This window comes from Hyaena hyaena, unplaced genomic scaffold (genome assembly GCF_003009895.1).
Source record: "Hyaena hyaena isolate Hyena2069 unplaced genomic scaffold, ASM300989v1 scaffold_1398, whole genome shotgun sequence".
NCBI classification, from domain to species: domain Eukaryota; kingdom Metazoa; phylum Chordata; class Mammalia; order Carnivora; family Hyaenidae; genus Hyaena; species Hyaena hyaena.
This window is the reverse complement of record NW_024082032.1, coordinates 338,449-357,732: the sequence shown is the minus strand read 5'-3', so window position 1 is coordinate 357,732 and position 19,284 is coordinate 338,449.

Here is a 19,284-nt window from a genome sequence, read left to right as displayed (position 1 = left end):
GACAAGTGAACTTTCCCGGCAGAGAGTCAGAATCCTCTGGTTCTCACCTTGAGAGTAATCCAATGCCTTCCCCGCCATGCAGGTGGTAACAGGCTTCCCCTTTATTCCTTCAATGTGGTCATTGTCTATTTCACACCATAGGAGTTACTGTCCCTGTATGCTTGCTGGTGCCTCTGGCAACTCCCCACTGCTCTCTGAGGCATAGGGCTTAATCTAGAATACTCCTCAAACTCAAATCACTTGCCGCTCTGGTTAAAATGTGCATTATGATTTAATATATCAGAGGCAGGACCTAAGAGCTTTCATTTCTAAGTAGCTCCAGGTGATGCCAGTGCTGTTGATTGGCAGACCCCCTTCTGAGCAGCAAAGTTTGAGAAGCTGTACCCTGCCTTATAGCATAGGCTATTCCCAATTATCCAGATTACCAAGCGGAAGCCAATTTACATATAGCCAAACATTATGGTGAAAACAAGGCCATAGCCAGCCCTTGATTATCCAGGAACAAATTAACTGTGACAGCTACAGCAGGAACCTGGATCAGAGGGGCTCATCTCCCTGGCAGGTGCCTTAATTAGGTTGATAATTAGGCAGCAGTTAATTAGAATTTCTGACTGTTTCAGTCCAGAAGAATGCCAGCTGACTGTGTGGGCAGCATAGGAATGGTACTTCTTATTGGGGGAGGAACAACAGGGAGAGAACCTGAAGCTCAGCCAGCTCAGGATGTTCTGGGAGGGAGCTGGGACTGGCCATGAGCACTGAGCAGGAAGGACAGAGCTTGCAATAGTAGTGAATCCACAAAAGGAGACCCTAAAACAACATGGAGGTGATACCATTCTATGGTATCTGAAGGTTGGCTTCTGGGGGATCCCATCATGACAAAATAGGGGCTGCTGCAATCTGGTCTTGTGGTACTCACCCACCACTCTGCTCAGACTCTGTATGCATCTGAGGCCCCTTGTCAAGCCTACTGACCTCTGTCATATTCATGATATATAATCTGACTGACTTCTCCTCATTAGGAGCATCACTATGGGTGCCTTAAATCATTCCAAACATAATATAATCTTGGTCGTTCTGAAAATGATAATTCTTTTATCTGACCTTTTATACTTTAGAAGCGCTTCTATGCATACTAGCTTGTTTGATCCTGAAAGCAACTTGGGGTTGGGCAGAGCACTGGCCATTGCCTTATTTATAGATAAGGGAATTGAGGTCCCAAATCACAGAGTAACAGTTATAATCAAAACTAGAATCCATGTTTCTTTATTCCCAAGCTAGTCATATTTCCAGCATGTTGCCCGGTTTGTCATTTGCTCTTAATGTCCATGGAAGTATACCAAAATAGTTTTAAATTAATCTTATGGAGTGAAGATCCTGAGGAAAACTTAAAGTATCAGCCCCTGCCCTCCCCCCGCCCCCCCCCCCGCCATTTTCTTCTGGAATGCCTGGGAGAAGAAATGCTGCTTGCTTTAGTAGTTTTCTTCCATCAGCTTACTTCATCTATTCATAAGATTAAGCTTAAATTTATATAAACTTAGATCCTAAGATAGCAGAGGGACTGTTTCTGTTTCAGTAGTAAAGATTGTATATGTGGGACAGTCTATTCTCTATTATTCCATACATGCAAAAATTATATATATTTATCCCCATGATACTCTAGCTATCCACCCCAGCTTTTTGTTTGGAGGCACAATTCGGATCATGGAGCAGGGTGGGGATCCCAAACAAAGAACAGAATTCTCATTGAGTTTAGGAGACAGAGATAGGAATACAGGTGACTAGAAGCTGTGGGAGCAGAGTATAAGAGAAAAGAGAATAGCAGAATGAAAGAGACAATGAGCCACAGAAATTTGCATGAGTGTCTTCTTGAGTCTTTCCTAAATAATAAGATGCACATGTACAGGATGAAACTCTGTGAGGTAAGACAAACAAAGGTAAGAGAGAAAACAAGCTGAATTGTTCCTAGATTTTACAGTCCTAGAAATTAGGGAAGTTCACCATTAGCCAGAGTAAAGACTCCTCCTCCTTAATCATTCAGGGCATTCAATAGAAATTACAAAAATAGCCACATCTTAGAAGTGGGGCTACCTTATACCTAAAATAAAGGCAACTCCAGATGAAGCAGAACAAAGCTTAAAGGAAACATCAAAAGAAGCTGAAAATAACTTAACCTGCTACCAGAAAAATGCTCTACACATTTAAGAACAAAGAAAAATTCAGATATTTATGAAAATAAAAATTATAATTTCTAGCATCCAATTAAGAATTACCAGCCATGCCAGGAAACAGAAAAATGTGATCCATAACTAGGAGAAAAAATGGACAATAGAAATGATAGAAATGATGGAGTTGACAGAAAAGTACATTAAAAATAATTATAATTCCTCTTAAGCTGTTTATAGGAAAATATTAATATAGGGAAGATAGATGTAGAAAATATATAAAAGAACCAAATGGAATTTCTAGAGATTAAAAACAACCTGTGAGATTATTGAGGGGGAGAGACTGAGAAGGCTGTGGAGTAGGAGCCTAGTTGTATCTAGAATACAACTAGATAACATTAACATCAGCATAAATAGCCCAGAAAATGATCTGAAAGACTGGAAAAATAAACTCCACAACTAAAGATAGAGAAGAGGCCCCACTAAAGAAGGTAAGAAGGGTGAAGACATGGTTTGGGAGTGAAATGGACCATGGCTCTCCACAGTTGGGAGGGAGCAGATGGCATGGAAAGGGCAAAAAACAGACTATCACACAAGGGAGACTGCATGGGGAAAAGGAATCTCCATAAAATTTGGCTTTGAAAATAAGAAGATCTAAATCTCATGAGTTCTTACAACCAGCAGGACTTAAAGACTGGAATTTTAAAAATTGGAGGGTTTAAGGGCACCTGGGTGGCTTAGTCGGTTAAGCGTCCGACTTTCACTTGGGTCATGATCTCGCGGTTCGTGGGTTCTAGCCCCGCGTCGGGCTCTGTGCTGACTGCCAGCTCAGAGCCTGGAGCCTGTTTCAGTCTGTGACTCCCTCTCTCTCTGACCCTCCTCTGCTCACGCTGTCTCTCTCTCTCTCTCTCCTAGAAATAAATAAAAATTAAAAAAAAAAAATTGGAGGGTTTGGCTCTGGGAGAGCCTGGAAAGTATTAAGAAGTGAAGACCCTACACTTAAAGAGACAGCATGACAAACAGCTAGTAGAGATACAGTAGGGAAGCAGCAGTTTGAAAAACACCATGGGCAGATGGGAGGGAGAATGATTTACCTATCTCAGTGCATGGCCCAGAGAGGCAGGATCACAGGATCAAAGGGGCTGGAGGTGCCATTTTCCTCACCTGCCCCCAACATAAACAGACTACCACCTGCAGGAAATAGTGTGGCACCAACACTTGCTACCTAACTTGCTTACACCAAGCTCCATACCCCACCATACTTTAGCAGATTCACCCTTCTCGGTCATGCTTGCCTCAGTCCTGGTGCTTCAGGACTCCTCCCTCCCCGGAAGACTAACATAAACCTTACTACACCCTGTCTCCTCATGTGCACCTTTTGCACGGCCTTGGTTCCAGCAGCAGTGACAGCCAGTCTCATTTTGCAAGTAGATAAGTGCATACCTTGTTAAAATGCTGCCCACTTGGCTGTGAACCAAACACTGCCCACGACAGGCAAAGAGGGCCTCTATGGAAAACTGGACTGAAGGGAAAAGATGAACAGCAGGACATAGGAACACACATATGAGTCACTCCCTGAAGTGCAGGTCCTACGGAACAGGAGACCCTGCACTGCAGGGTACTACGTTTTCTTCATAAAGCTATAACTTCCAAGAACATGAGACATAGCTGACTTTCGTAACACACAAAAATAAACACAGAGTTAGACAAAATGGGGATACGGAGGAATGAATATCTCCCAAATTAAAGAACAGGACCAAACCACAGCAAGAGATCAAAGTGAAAAGGATATAAGTGATAAGCCTGATAGAGATTTTAAAGTAATGATCATAAAGATATGGGACTTGAGAAAAGAGTGGAGAATATTAGTAACCCTTTACAAAGAGATAAAAAAAAGAACCAATCACAGATGAATAACATAATAAATAAAATTAAAATATACTTGATGGAATAAATAGCAGGCTAGATGAAGCAGAGAAAGGAATTAATGACCTGGAAGACAGAGTAATGGAAAGTAATCAAGCTGAGCAAATGAGAGAGAAAAGATTATGCAAATTGAGAATAGTCTTAGGAACTCATGACTCCAGCAAATGCAATCACATTCAAAAAGGGGGAAGAAAATTTATTTGAAGAAATAATAGCTGAAAACTTCCCTAATCTGGGGGAAGAAACAGATATCCAGGTCCTAGAGGCACAAAGATCCCTGCCCCCCAAATCAACCAAAACACATATTAATGAAAAGTCATGATAAAGAAAAAGCCTTAAAGGTAGCAAGAGAAGACAATTACATAAATGGGAAACCCCAAAGGCTCTCAGTAGATTTTTCAGCAGAAACTTTGCAAACCAGAAAGGACAGGCATGAAATATTCAAAGCGCTGAGAGGGAAAACTCTACAGCCAAGAATACTCTATCCAGCAGTGCTATCATTCAGAAGAGAAGGAGAGACAAAAAGTTTCCCAGATAAAACAAAAACAAAACTAAAGGAGTTTATGACCACTAAACCAGCCCTATAAGAAACTCTAAAGGGGACTTTTGAGTGGAAAGGAATGACCATAAGTGAGAATATAAAAAGTACAAAATACAAAAGCAGTGAAAATGAATATTCCTGTAAAAATCATTCAAGAGACTCATCAAAGGATGTTAACTATGACATCATATACATGAAATATGGGGTGAAGGGAAAGGAGTAAAGAATGGGTTCAAACTTAAGTGATCATCATCTTAATATAGACTGCTATATGCTCTACAAATCTATATATTATATATAAACCTAATGGTAACCACAAGTCAAAAAACCAGTAATAGATATGCAAAGAATAAAGAGAAAGGAATCTGAGTATATCACTAGAGAAATCCAGGGTGCTTGGGTGGCTCAGTTGGTTGAACGTCCAACTCTAGTTTCAGCTTAGGTCATGATCTTGCAGTTCATTAGATTGAATCTTGTGTGGGGCTGTGCACTGACAGGATGGAGCCTATTTCACATTCTCTCTCTCCCTCTCTCTTCCCCTCCCCCACTTACACATTCATACAATCTCTCTCTCAAAATAAATAAACTTAAAAAAGAATAGAAAACCAACAAACCACGAAAGAGAGCAGGAGAGGAAAATATCAAAGAAAAACTACAAAAACAACCACAAAACAGTAACAAAATGTCAGTAAAAACATATCAATAATACTTTGAATGTAAATGGACTAAATGTGCCAATCAAAAGACATAGGACAGCAAAGTGGATAAAAAAAATTAGACCCATCTATATGCTTCCTATAAGAGACTCACTTCAGACCTGCAAATTGAAAGCAAGGTGATGGAGATATATTTAACATGCAAATGGATGTCAAAACAAAGCTGGGGGAGCAACACTTATATTGGACAAATAGACTCTAAAACAAAGGCTGTAACAAGAGACGAAAAAAAGGATACTATTTAATAATAAAAGGGACAATTGAACAAGAAACCTAACAAATGTACATATTTATGTACCCAACATGAAAGCACACAGGTACATAAAGCAGTTAATAACAAACATAAAGGAACTAATAGATAGTAATACAATAATAATAGGGGACTTTAATACCCCACTTGCACTGATGGACAGATCATCCAAACAGAAAATCAACAAGGAAACAGTGGCTTTGAATGACACACTGGACCAGATGGACCTAACATATATTCAGAACATTCCAACCTCAAACAGCAGAATACACATTCTTTTCAAGTGCATGTGGAACATTCTCTAGAACACATCACATATTAGGACATGAAACAAGTCTCAACAAATTCAAAAAGATCAAAGTCATGCTATGCTTTGATACATACTTTACTGACCAAAATACTGGAGCTAGAAATCACAAGAAAAAATCTGGAAAGAGCATAAATGCATGGAGGTTAAATAGCATGCCACTAAACAATGAATGAATCAACTAGGAAATCAAAGAAATCAAAAGTTACATGGAAACAAATGAAAACAGAACGGTGCAAAATCTTTGGGATACAGCACAATTGGTTCTAAATAAAGTTTATAGAAATACAGGCCTACCTCAAAAAGCAAGAAAAATCACAAAAAAACAACCTAGCCTTACACCTAAAAAACAAGCAAAACCCAAAAACAGCAGAAGGAAGGAAATAATAAAGATAAAGCAGAAATAAATCATACAAAAACTAAACAACAAAGCAAACAAAAAAACTGATCAATGAAACCAGGAGCTGGTTTCTTGAAAAGATCAACAAAATTAATAAATCTTTGACCAGACTTACCCAAATAAATGAAATCTAAAATCAAAGAAGAGAAATATCAATAGATACCACAGAAATATAAAGTATTAAAAGAGAATATTATGAAAAACTATGTACCAACAAATTGGATAACATAGAAGAAATGTTTAAATTCCTAGAAATATATATCTACCAAAACAGAAGCAGGAAGAGATAGAAAATTTTAGCAGACTGATTACCAGCAATAAAATTAATTCAGTAATCAAAAAAGTCCCAACAAACAAAATTCCAGGACTAGATGGCTTCACGGGTGAATTCTACCAAACATTTAAAGAAGAGTTAATAATTCTTCTTCTCAAACTATTCCAAAAACTAGAAGAAGAAAAAAATTACAAATTCATTCTATGAAACCAGTATCACCCTGAGACCAGAACCACACAAAAAAAGAACTATAGACCGGTATCTCTGCTAAATAAAGATGCAAAAATCTTCAACAAAATACAAGCAAGCCAAATCCAGCATGATTTAAAAAAATCATTCATCATGATCAAGTGGGATTTATTCAAAAAAGTTTCTGCACAGTGAAGGAAATACCCAAAAAGCAACCTACTGAATGAGGAAAGATATTTATAAATGATATATCTGTTACAGGGTTAGTATCCAAAACATATAAAGAATTTACAAAACTCAACACCCAAGAAACAAATAATCCAATTAAAAAATGGGCAGAATATATATATATATGTGTGTGTGTGTATGTATGTATATATATATATATATATATATATATATATATATCTTGGATGGAGCTAGAGGGTATAATGCTCTATATACATATATATATACACATATATAAATATATATTCAATATATATATCTATATATATTCAGCCATAAATAAGAAAGAAATCTTGGGTGGAGCTAGAGGGTATAATGCTAAGAAAAATAAGTCAGCAAGAGAAAGATAAATACTATATGATTTCACTATATGTGAAATTTAAAAAACAAAACAACTGAGCAAAGGAAAAGGAGAGAGAGAGAAAGAGAGAGAAACCTAGAAACAGACAATTAACTAAGGAAAACAAACTGGTTGTTACCAGAGGGGAGGTGTGTGAGGGGATGGGGGAAACAGGTAATGGGGATTAAAGAGTACACTTATCATGATGAGCATTGAGTAATATATAGGATTGTTGAATCACTATATTGTACACCTGAAACTAACATAACATTGTATGTTAACTATACTGAAATAAAATTAAAAACTTAGGAAAATTATTGTTATTTGATCTTAAAATATAAGAATTCAAAGTTGTAGTCCCTATTGTTGGAACATTGAGAACATTTACATTAAAACTGTAAATTAAATTATAGTAAGCTTAAATTTAAATTATTTACCAATGTAATCCAATGATTACCTTAGATGACCTGGCACTTTCTTCTGTGCATAGAGCTATTTCTAATTTTGTGTTTAAACAATGGGTTTGATTTTATACAAGCATTTTGAAACCTGCTTTCTCTTATTAAGAGTAATTCGCAGACCTTTCTCATATCAATGGACTTCATATACTTTGTGACAATTAGTGGCTCCCTACTTACTGATCTATGACTTCCCATAATATATTACAGTAATGCCTTCTTGATGAAGGTTGTTAGAATCAGCTCTTCACAAAGCACTATACACACAACATCTTAAAAAAGGAGTACATAGCTCAAAGCTTCTTTTAAAGTTCTGTACTACTTTTTAAAAAGGGATTGTCATTCTTTCTTTGAGCCTAATATAATACTCTCTGTAGAAGTTTTGGAAGAGAGCATAGGGAGGCCCAAGAGTTGATTAAAGTACTCATATGATCCTGTCTTCTGAAAGCAACACACAATTTTATCCTGGTCATTTTCCTATGCATTGTATTGTATTGTATTTATTATTTTTTTAGAAAGAGAGCAAGAGCAGGGGAGAGCAGCAGAGGAAGAAAGAATCTTAAGCAGGTCGATGCTCAGCATGGAACTCAATGTGGGGCTTGATCCCACGACCCTAAGATCATGACCTGAGCCATAATCAAGAGTTGGATGCAAAACCAACTGTGCTAACCAGGTATCCTCTATGCTTTTTAAATTTTGAGATCATACTGTATATTTGGTTTTATGTTTTTAATTTATGCTTTTAATGAATATATTTTATTGGGTATCACCTCTGAAGCATCTGTCTGTGTCATAAAAATCATTTTTAAGCCTCATTTCTAACAAATGCATATTATTCCTTTAAGGGGAAAAACAAATCTCTGAAAATAAAAAATTCACTGGATAGGGGAAAAAATGTACAGATTAGATTCTGCAAAAGAAAAGTTTAGTGAACTTGAAGACATGGCAATAGATAGTAATGGAAACTATTCAAAATGAACCATGGACATACAAAAGACTGAAAATAGATGAATAGGTCCTCAGTGACCCATGGAACAATATCAAGTAGTCTAGGGTACATGTAATTGAAAGACAAAAAGGAGAAAAGGAGAATATATTTGAAGGAATAATGGCCCCCAAATTCCAAATTTGATCTAAACTATATTCATAGAATTTAAGAAGCTCAATGAAACCAAGAAGCGAAAACAAAACAAAACAAACCCATTAAGATACATCAAATTCCTGAAGACAGAGTGTTAAACAGAAAACCTTAAGAGCAATCAGAAGAAAAAAGACATATTACCTGAAGAACAACAAAGAATAATAACAGACTTCTTATCAGAAATTGTGCAAGCCAGAGCAATAAAATGACATCTTTAAACTGCTGAAAGAAAGTAACTCTCAATTTAGAATTCTGTGATCAATAAAAATAATTTTCAAAATTAAAGGCAAAATGAAGATTTTTTTTTCCCCAGAATACTAAATCTAGGACAGAGTAGCACAAAAGGTAGGGCAGAGAGTGGAAATATGTTGTAAGTTTCTTGCATTATTATTGAGGTTTTGTAATAATCTACTATAGGTTAATATAGCAAACAGTGTGAACATTTTCAAATGTAAATCAAATCATGTCATGCCTTTGCTTAAAACCCTCCCATAGCATCTCACTTCATTCAAAGTAAAAGCCAAAGTCTACAACATCCTGTGAAATTGGGTATAACCTGACTCTATCCCTAATTTCCACTACCACTGTGACCTCAATTAATAACACTTTAGTAGAAATTCATATTTGTGAGCCTTCTTTCTTTTATAAAATTTCATAATGAATTCATGATTATCTTTTCAATGGAAATTATGAAATACACTTTTTAAGATTTAAAGCTCAAATAATGTCAGCCTCTTTTTCTTGTTTATAATTCAGTCTAATGTAATGAAGAATTTCTTGCAAGTTCACATCACTACCACTTTGCCAAATAGCCTTTCCTCCTAGAACGGAGGCCAGAGAAGAAGTTCCTGCATGTTGCCTTAATTTTCAAAATGATTTTTAAAAAATAGAAACAAAATATCTTCATCAATCACATTCTACTTGAGACAACTTCCACCAGCTGCTGAGATATTGAACCTGTGATAATTTTGAGTTCTAATTTTACAGTCTGTATAGGGGAATTACAATATGTATAAAGAAATCAGAAAAAGATAATGTAGAAACATAAGTATGCCTAGCCTTGGTAAGTGGTAGTCAGAAGTTTTTGATCAAAACAGTGCTTATTCTCTACCCAACCTCTTTTTTAACCCTTGTTTATTCAGAAACTCTCGAGTCAAATCAAGTGTTTATAAATGATCAAGAAATGTCTGTAACATTCACAGAGCTATTACTGATTCTTTATCTCTACCCAGCTGTTATTAAATAGTATCAATTAATGTATGGGTTGGTAAAAGTTATTTAGCAGATAGATTTCCTATCTTGGTTGGAATATATTTAAGTTGTGGTTTAAGAAATCTAGAAACCGGGAAAGAAACAGGGTTGCTGGATTTTGAGTACGGTATAGCAAGACAAGGGTTATTAGCACCAGCTGTTCAGGGAGGCAGGGTATGGGGAAGACTGAAAACTCCCTTAATTTGAAGGACTATAACATGGAGCAGGCAAGAGGGGAGAGAGCACAGAGGGAGCCCTGCAGGAGAGGCTGATATTTAGACAAACCTCCAGTCCCTGCCCTATGGGGAAGGCAGATTAGAGATTAAATAAATCCTTTGCAAGTCTGGTAAACCTGCTGTGTCCTTTAGGCCAGATTGCCAAATCAGGCCATGGAAGCTTACAGCTGGGGCTGTTCCTTCCCCTTGTTCAGTAACTAATACAACCACTGATTATGTATAGAGTCAGAATATATTAAAACATAAAAGAAATCCAATTAAATCCAGTTAAATCCAATTAAGGTTTAAACTATTGCTCCGTATTAATGTTTCATTACTATGGTTGATATTCAGGTTAGAATTTTAAAAATTTATCCTCAGCATTTACCAGATTTACAATGAACACTGTCATGTCTCTTGAGGTTTATTATGACCTCTTTAAAGGTTTCTGAAAACCAGAAAGTAATAATACAGAATTCTGCTTTAGAGATTTTTATATTTCTAAGGGGAAAAATCAATCTTAATTACTCCAGAAAACAATTGAAAATAAATCTATTTGAATAAAACCCACATTGGCCTGAGGTGAAGGAACTAAGGACAGAGACTACCTGTCACATTTATCATTTAAACTCCCAAGGTTTTTACTGAAACTGTTTGCTTTGACGTCCCCTAGTCAATTTGCTCAAGTGAAGAGTGACTATAAAAACAACACCCACTCTTTCCAGATATACTGGGGTTTTCCTTTCTTCCTAAGCCCTGTGTTTTCTTTCTCTTTTATTACTATTTTTGTTCTATGAAACAGTTGAGTGACTCTCTCCCTTATGCATGTCTCTGATCTACCTACTTACCTACCTATCCATCCATCCATCCATCCATCCATCCATCCATCTATCCATTGCATGTTCCAGTTTTTTAATGTTTACTTATTTATTGAGAGACAGAGAGAGAGAGAGAGAGAGAGAGAGCTTGTCAGCAGGGCAGGAGCAGAGAGAGGAGAGAGAGAATCCCAAGCAGGCTTTGCATTATCAGTGCAGAGCTTGATTCAAGGCTTGATTTCATAAATTGTGAGATCATGACTTGAGCCAAAATCAAGAATTGGACACTCAACTGACTGAGTCACCCAGGCACCCCACATGTTCAATTTTTATTGAGTGAGTGCACCCATAAACCAGCACTCATATTAAGAAACAGTATTTCTGACATCTGAGAAGCCACTCTCATTTCCACTTCCAGATGCTGTACCCTACTTCTAAGAGGTTAGTTTTACTTGATTTTGAACTGTTTACAAACTGCATTATACTGCATGTACTTATTTGTGTATGGCTTTTTTTTTTCTCATTAGTATATTTTCCAAGATTTGTCTATGTTGTCCTTGGAGGAGCAGATGCTTCTTTGGATTGCTCTATGGTATTCCACTAACTGAATATAACAAATGTATTCCATTTGGATCATTTCCAAGGTTTTTTTTCTTCCTATTATGAATAGTGCCATTTATGGACACTCTTGAACATGTGACATGGTGAACATGCACAGGCATGCTTGGTGGGTGTGTGGCTAGGAATAGAATTGCCTGACCACAAAGTTCACCTCAAGTCAATACTGACGAACAATTTTCTAAAGTGGCTGTACCAAATTTTACTCCCAAACAATGTGTAGCCCTCTTGCATATTGTTAAATTTTGTGTTTTTTAAAAACTTTTTATGGAAGTGTGATGTAGGTACAGAATATAGCACTAATTTAATTAAAGCTATCTTCTTCAAGGTATGTTGATTCTGCTGTATAGTAAATGAAATCTCCCATTTATATAGCCATTTCCAGAAGGATGCTGGTTTTAAAGCAAGGTAAAACTCTAAATATGACACATCAGCAGAATCCTGAGGCAATCAGGCAGCATGATCTACAGAAAGAACATAGGGCCTAGCACTAAAAAGCCCACGTTCCTCTCCTGGCTTTGGACTATTCACATCATTCAGCCTATTTTTCAGTTTCTCCATCTATATGAAGGGAATTAAAGAAAAATTTTATAGAACTAAGGTTCTGTGAGGCTTCTCTGGATCACTTTTGACAATTTATGAATGCATGGAGTTAATTAAAACCCTGTATCCCTAAGTAGGAACAATTTAAAATCTGTTTGTAATGTGGCAAACTAAATGGACTGGGTGACTCAGTCAGTTGAGCTTCCAACTTCAGCTCAGGTTCATGAGCTCAAGCCCTGCGTCGGGCTCTGTGCTGAGAGCTCAGAGCCTGGAGCCTGCTTCAGATTCTGTGTCCCTTTCTCTTTCTGCCCTTCCCCTGCTCATGCTCTGTCTCTCTCTGTCTCAAATATAAATAAACCTTAAAATAAAGCTTATAAATGTATTTCTTGCAGGCTTCAGAAGGTGCCACAATTCTAACACTCCAGGGGTTAGTAATTAGTTCATAGGTACCTTTTATTTCTGCATAAACTTGTTTTAATTTTTTAATTTTTATTTATTATTTTTGAGAGAGAGATAGAGTGTGAGCAGAGGAGGGGCAGAGAGAGAGGGAGACACAGAATCTGAAACAGGCTCCAGGCTCTGAGATGTCCGCATAGAGTCGGACATGGGGCTCAAACACACAAACCGTGAGATCATAACCTGAGCCAAAGTCGGACGCTCAACCGACTGAGCCACCCAGGCGCCCCAATTTCTACATAAATTTCTACATGTCAACCCAACCGACTTTTATCACTCACTTTGTATGTCACGGCACAAAGCTCTCCTACCAAGTCAGAACACTTAAGAAAGCTGCTAAATTTTATAATAACTAATGTAATTCCCAGTGTTATTTGAAAATATTCCAACATAATATTTCTTCCAATCCCCAATTTTATTTCTAGGTGAACATGAGATAACACGCTTTTATTAAAAGCACTGGATTGATATTTTAGTCTTATTGGCCCACCTGAAATCATGAACTAGGTCATCATTTTTTTCATTTGCAGCAGCCAAGTTGTTACCCCTTATAAAAATAACTGTCATATGTGAAGACATTATCTAAATATTGCCAAAGGCAAATGGGTTATTTTTATAGATGATCTTGAGATTAGATTAGAGCACCCAAATAGTGCATAAAACAAAGCACTTCTAATAGTATTTTCACAGGAGTTACATTTCAGGCCAAAAGTTGAATAGTGGAAAGTCAGGGCCAGGGAGCATTCTGAGAACTGGCTTACCACAGTCCCAGCTACTGGTGGAGCTGCATACCTCTGGGTCCTGGTAATGAGAAGAGATGTCAGCAGAGCAGGGAAACATCGGAACAACCTTGTCAGCATTCAAATCTCAGCATTAGCCTTTCCTGGGCCTGAAATGCTCTCTGCCTGTTTCCTCAGTTTTATTTTTGTTTTGGGGAGTTACTGACTTTTATTAATGTGGAACAGCAAGGATGTACTCTTGACATTTTGCCTTCATTATGAGAGGAAGCATCAAAGCACCTAAGTACAGATGTGTACATAAACATTCCCCACTTTGGGTAAGAGTCTGGAACTGGTCAAGAAGACCACACAGATGCTGCAGTGTTCCCATCTGCTCACTGCAGAATTTCAACTGCCTTTCTGTGGTCCCAGCTGTGGGGACAGCTCAGGCTGGCCCTAGGTGCACGGTTGCCAGTAGAGTTGGTGCGTCGGTGTGCTGGCATGCTGGGGTTACTCACCAACCTGACCTAGCATCTATACTCTTAGGTCCATCTCCCCAGACATCTAATAGTCCTCCTGACAACTGTCAAGGGGGGGTAGAGTGGTGTTGCTTGGCTGGGGTGATTAAAGAGGCTCATCCCAGATCCCTTGGTGGGTGAGCACGGTGGAGCTATTGGCTCCAGATAGTTTATGATGTTGAACATGTCAGATGAAAAGCTAATGTTTTTGTCCAGGTTACTGAACATAATGCACTTGGATAACAAATCCATTTCCTACTGCTCTACAGATCTTCAAAGTCAAATGGTCAACACATTCTGGTATGTGTGCGTGTGTGTACATATGTGTGTATATGGAGTGGAGTATCAGGGGGTAGGCTGATAAAGAAAATTCCTAGATATGGACACTCTTCAGGAGCAGGCATCTGAGCCACTCATCCACCGTCTCCAGTGTTCCATCCAGTGAAATCAGCCATAGGGCTCCAGGGTCACTCAGGCTTTCCAGGTTTAAGAGAAGTGGGACATTCATTCTGCAGAGGTTTACTGGGCACAAACTACAGTCCAGGCCCCATACTAGGAGTTGTTGTGGAGATATATCACTACCTTATAGAAACTCACAGTTTCATGAGGAGACAGGTGCACATGGCAGATGGTGAGGGACCACGATGTCATCTGGGTTGTCCTCCCACTTCTCATTACATCGGCACCTGTGCAGATGGCTCATGGCTCATCTCATTTATATTTCTGAACTCTTTATCCAGTTTTAGGATATTGACTTGTTCTAATTCATCCCCCCAAATGAGATGTGTCAGGCTTCCATGCATTAGATGTTAAACCTCTACCAGCCTATATGATTCTAGGATTAAACTACAGAATTTACATTGTTCCAGCTGAGTTTTGTTTGTAAATGTGAGTGGGACAGGGCTGGATATAAGTGGCTCCAAAATATTTTTTATCTCTGACAAAATAAGTGAAAAGGGTGGGCTGCAGAAGCCCTGTGACAAATGGGCTTCTACATATTGGAGCAGCACACATCCATTTGGGGTAACTAGTTGCGCTTTAAAATATGAATAACCTCCTAGAAGATGAAGCCCTACTAATAAGCTTAGGTCATTGCAAGTAAATAATCATCCAGCACCTCTCAGAGAGTGGATATAAATACTTTAAAATTTGGAGATTTGAAGCAGAGGCCTTTGGGGAGGAGGTGGCTAACAATTCAAAAGGGAAATAGTTTGAGCAGAGGAAGTCATAAAAACAGTGAATAAATAGTCCCCAAATTATTCACCCAGTAGTAGTGGTTCTGTTCGTTCCTTTCTCACTGGGGCCAAGTTTGGAAATTTAACGAATCCTATCCTTCCGTTGCCATTCCCTAAAATCACACCAGTTAGAAATGCAGTGAGTTAACTATCAAATATCTCAAGGAGGGTTAGAAAGGAAAGGAAAGGAAAGGAAAGGAATGAGCAAGTGTCAAATCCATCTGAATAGTCTACATCAAGAGAATGGCTGTTTTGATTGGGTGAAAAAAAGAGATTTGTACAATTATCAGTTGTAGCATTTCTCAAACTATTTTTAAATTTACATTGCAGATAAATTAACTTTTGTAAAACACAATAAAACAAGTGTTAGGAAAATGAAAGGAAGCACTGAAGATACAACACAAGGCTAGATTTTTATTAAGATTCATCAGGTCCTACTTATTGATAAGTTCGACATAAAATTCCATTTTGATAAATATAATCAACACACCCATAACATTGGAAAAAGAAAAAAATTACAAAACTGTATACATTCATTGAAGGTATGTATTTGTGTAGGTAATTAATCTATATACTTGTAACCTTTGGTGATTCCACAAGGGCAACTACATAAAAGTTGCAACTAAATAAAGGCTGCAGCTAAATAAAATAATTCATGAGTGAAGCAATGATTCCCTACTTCAAATGCCTGTGTGCATCCTTTGAATAAATATCACCATGTATATTAATACATGAAGTTTTTAGGGTGACAAAGAAACTTGTTTCTCACTTGTTAAGTCATCTAAATTGCCAAGAGATTGGGTTTTCTGCTATTTGCTATTTGCAGGAGATAGGGTTTCTGTCTTGCTCAATATTTTGTTTTCATAACACTAAGAGTAGAGAAACCATCTCGCAGAGAAATGTTAACAATAATTTAAAAATTTTAAAGTTTGAAGGAATTTCAGTGAATTTAGGATAATTGTTTTGAAGTTTTTCCCAAAATGAATCAAGTGGTACTGTATGTTCAAAATTAATCTTCAATTCTTCATTAATAGCCAGTTCCAACTATTTGCCCTGTGAACTCCTAATTGAATTTAAATTATTTTTTGATGAGGGGTGCCTGAGTGGCTCAGTTGGTTAAGCATTCTACTCTAGATTTTGACTCAGATCATGATCTCGCGATTCATGAGTTCGAGCCCCACATTGAGCTCTGCACTAGCAGTGCGGAGTCTGCTTGGGGTTCGTTCTCTCTCTCTCTCTCTCTCTCTCCCTGCCCTTCCCCAGATTGCTGTCTCTCTCAAAGTAAATAAACTTAAAAAATAATCTTTTGATGAAAGAAATCATTCCTTATCTATGAATTTCTTATGAGAAATTCTTTTGATAAAACAAACTCCATGTATTTTCCAACACTTGGTTGATCTTTTAAATTGTTGACATTCTAGCAGGTATGCAGTGGTAGTTTATTTGGGTTTGATTTGGATTTCCCTAATGATTAGTCTGAGCATCTTTTCAGCATATTTTCCATCAGTATATCTTCTGTAGTTAAGAGACTGGTCAAATATTTGGCCCACTTTTTAAACTCAGTTATATATTTTCTTATTATTGAGTTTCCAGTGCTCTTTATATACACTTGATAACAAGTCCTTGATCAGATACATGACTTACAAATATTTTCTTCAAGTGTGAGGCATATCTGAACAGTCTCTTTAGAAGAATAGAAGTTCTCAATTTCCATACATCCAATGTATCGATTCATCAATGCCCCAACCACTATTATGATTTATATTTTGGTTTATTACTCATTGCAATGAGGGAGAACACTCACCATGGGGAACCATGGAGAGTTGGTGAGAGGGTGTTAGAAAGAACCTATTATGAGGTTTCGGCTTTGGTTGGCTTCGGGAGGTACAATTCTGTGATAGAATATCTCACTAGCTCTTATTGAAAAGGAGAGCAAGCCAGAGCAAGGATGAAGCTATACTTGGTAAAGAAGTAGTAGTCATTCATTTTAGCTGGAAGAGGAGTATGGTCAATATTTTATGGGTTGCACAGTGAATTCGGTTTTGTATCACTTTATCATGGTCTCAGGGTGACTTTGTCTGATGTTGGTGTTTTATGAGATTGTTTAATGTCCAACATTAACTAGTTGTGAGCATCAGGCTAGCTTTGTAGTAATACTGAGGCCTCACTGTGTCAGACCAGTTCCCAGAAGTAAGAATCTCCTTTTTTTTCTCCTTGTTTCTCTTATGGATTATGATTTTGCTGTTAAATATAAGACCCACGGTCACAAAGACTCTCTTCTATGAATTTTTCCCCTAGAAGTTCTATGGTTTTGCTTTTAGGTCAATAACCTTTAAGTTAGTTTTCACATATGATGCTAGGTATAGATCAAAGTGTTTTTCCTCTTCTGTTCCTCCTCCCCCTTCTCATATTTCTCCCCCATCTCCTCCTCCTTTTCCTTCTCATTTTTGCCTATAGATATACAATTAGTCCAGCATCCTTTCTCCACTGAACAGGCTTTGTCAAGAATCAATTGCCAATATACATGTGTGGGCCTGTTTTTGAAATCTCTGTCTTATTCCATTGATCTACTTGTTTATTTTGACACCAAAACCACACTCTCTTAATTACCATAGCTTATAATGAGTCTTGAAGACTCAACTTTGTCCTTTTTTTTAAAAGTAGTTTTGGATATTTTAGGGACAATGCATTTTCAGGTGAATTTCAGAGTCAGCCTGCCAGTTTCTGCAAAAAGGTATGCTGGGATTTTGATTGAGATAGATGTGGATTCATAGATCAAAGATACGAATTTTCTTATCCTTCAACAGAGTATGTCTTTCCATTTGTTTAAGTCTTTTCTGATTTCTCTTAGTGATGTTTGTAGTTTTTGGTGTAAAGGTCTTATACTTTTTTTCCACACTGTCCTTAAGGTTTTCATAGTTTGTGTAATATTGTAAATACTATTATTTTAAAATTTCAGTTTCCACTTGTTGCTAGTATATAGAAATGCGATTATTTATCCCTGGGTTACTTAGAGGTGTGTTAGTTTCTAAGCACCTGAGGCTTTTATGGATACTTTTCTATTATTGATTCTTATTTATTTTCAGTCTACTGTGGTCAGAGAATGTACTTTGTATGACCTGACTCCTTGAATCTCTCTTTTTTTTTTTAAATACACACCTTGCTAGACCTTTCTCTTTAGAATCTTTTTTAAAAAAAATGTTTTATTTATTTCTGGGAGAGAGAGAGAGAGACAGTGTGAGCAGAGGAGGGTCAGAGAGAGAGGGAGTCACAGACTGAAACAGGCTCCAGGCTCTGAGCTGGCAGTCAGCACAGAGCCCGACGCGGGGCTCGAACCCACAAACCGCGAGATCATGACCTAAGCGAAAGTCGGACGCTTAACCGACTAAGCCACCCAGGCGCCCCGAATCTCTTGAAAGTTATTGAGATTTGTTTTATGGCTCAAATATGTAGTATATTAGTAAATGGTCCACGTGCACTTGAAAAGAATGTGTATTACGTTGTTGGGTGGAATGTTCTGTAAATGTCAATCAGGTCAAGCTGGTTGGTAATATTGGTCAAGTCTTCTATATCCTTACTGATTTTCAGTATACATGTTCTGTTGATTGTTGGGAGAAGAGTATTGAAATCTTCATCTACAATTATGAATTTATTTAACCTTACATTTCTATCAGTTTTTGCTTCCTGTATTTTGAAGTTCTGTTATTAGGTACAGATATGTTTAGGATTGTTATATCTTCTTGACCAGTTTACCTCTTTATCATTATGAAATGGCCATCTTTTCTCCTAGTGATCTTCTTGGCTATGATATCTACTTTGTCAGATATCAATATAGTCACTCAAGCTATATTTTGATAAGGGTTAAGATGGTCCATGTCTTGGATGGGCATGGAGGAGGACACTTGTGGGGATGAGCACTGAGTGTTATGTGGAAACTAATTTGACAATAAACTATTTGTAAAAAAAAAAAAAAAAAAAAAAA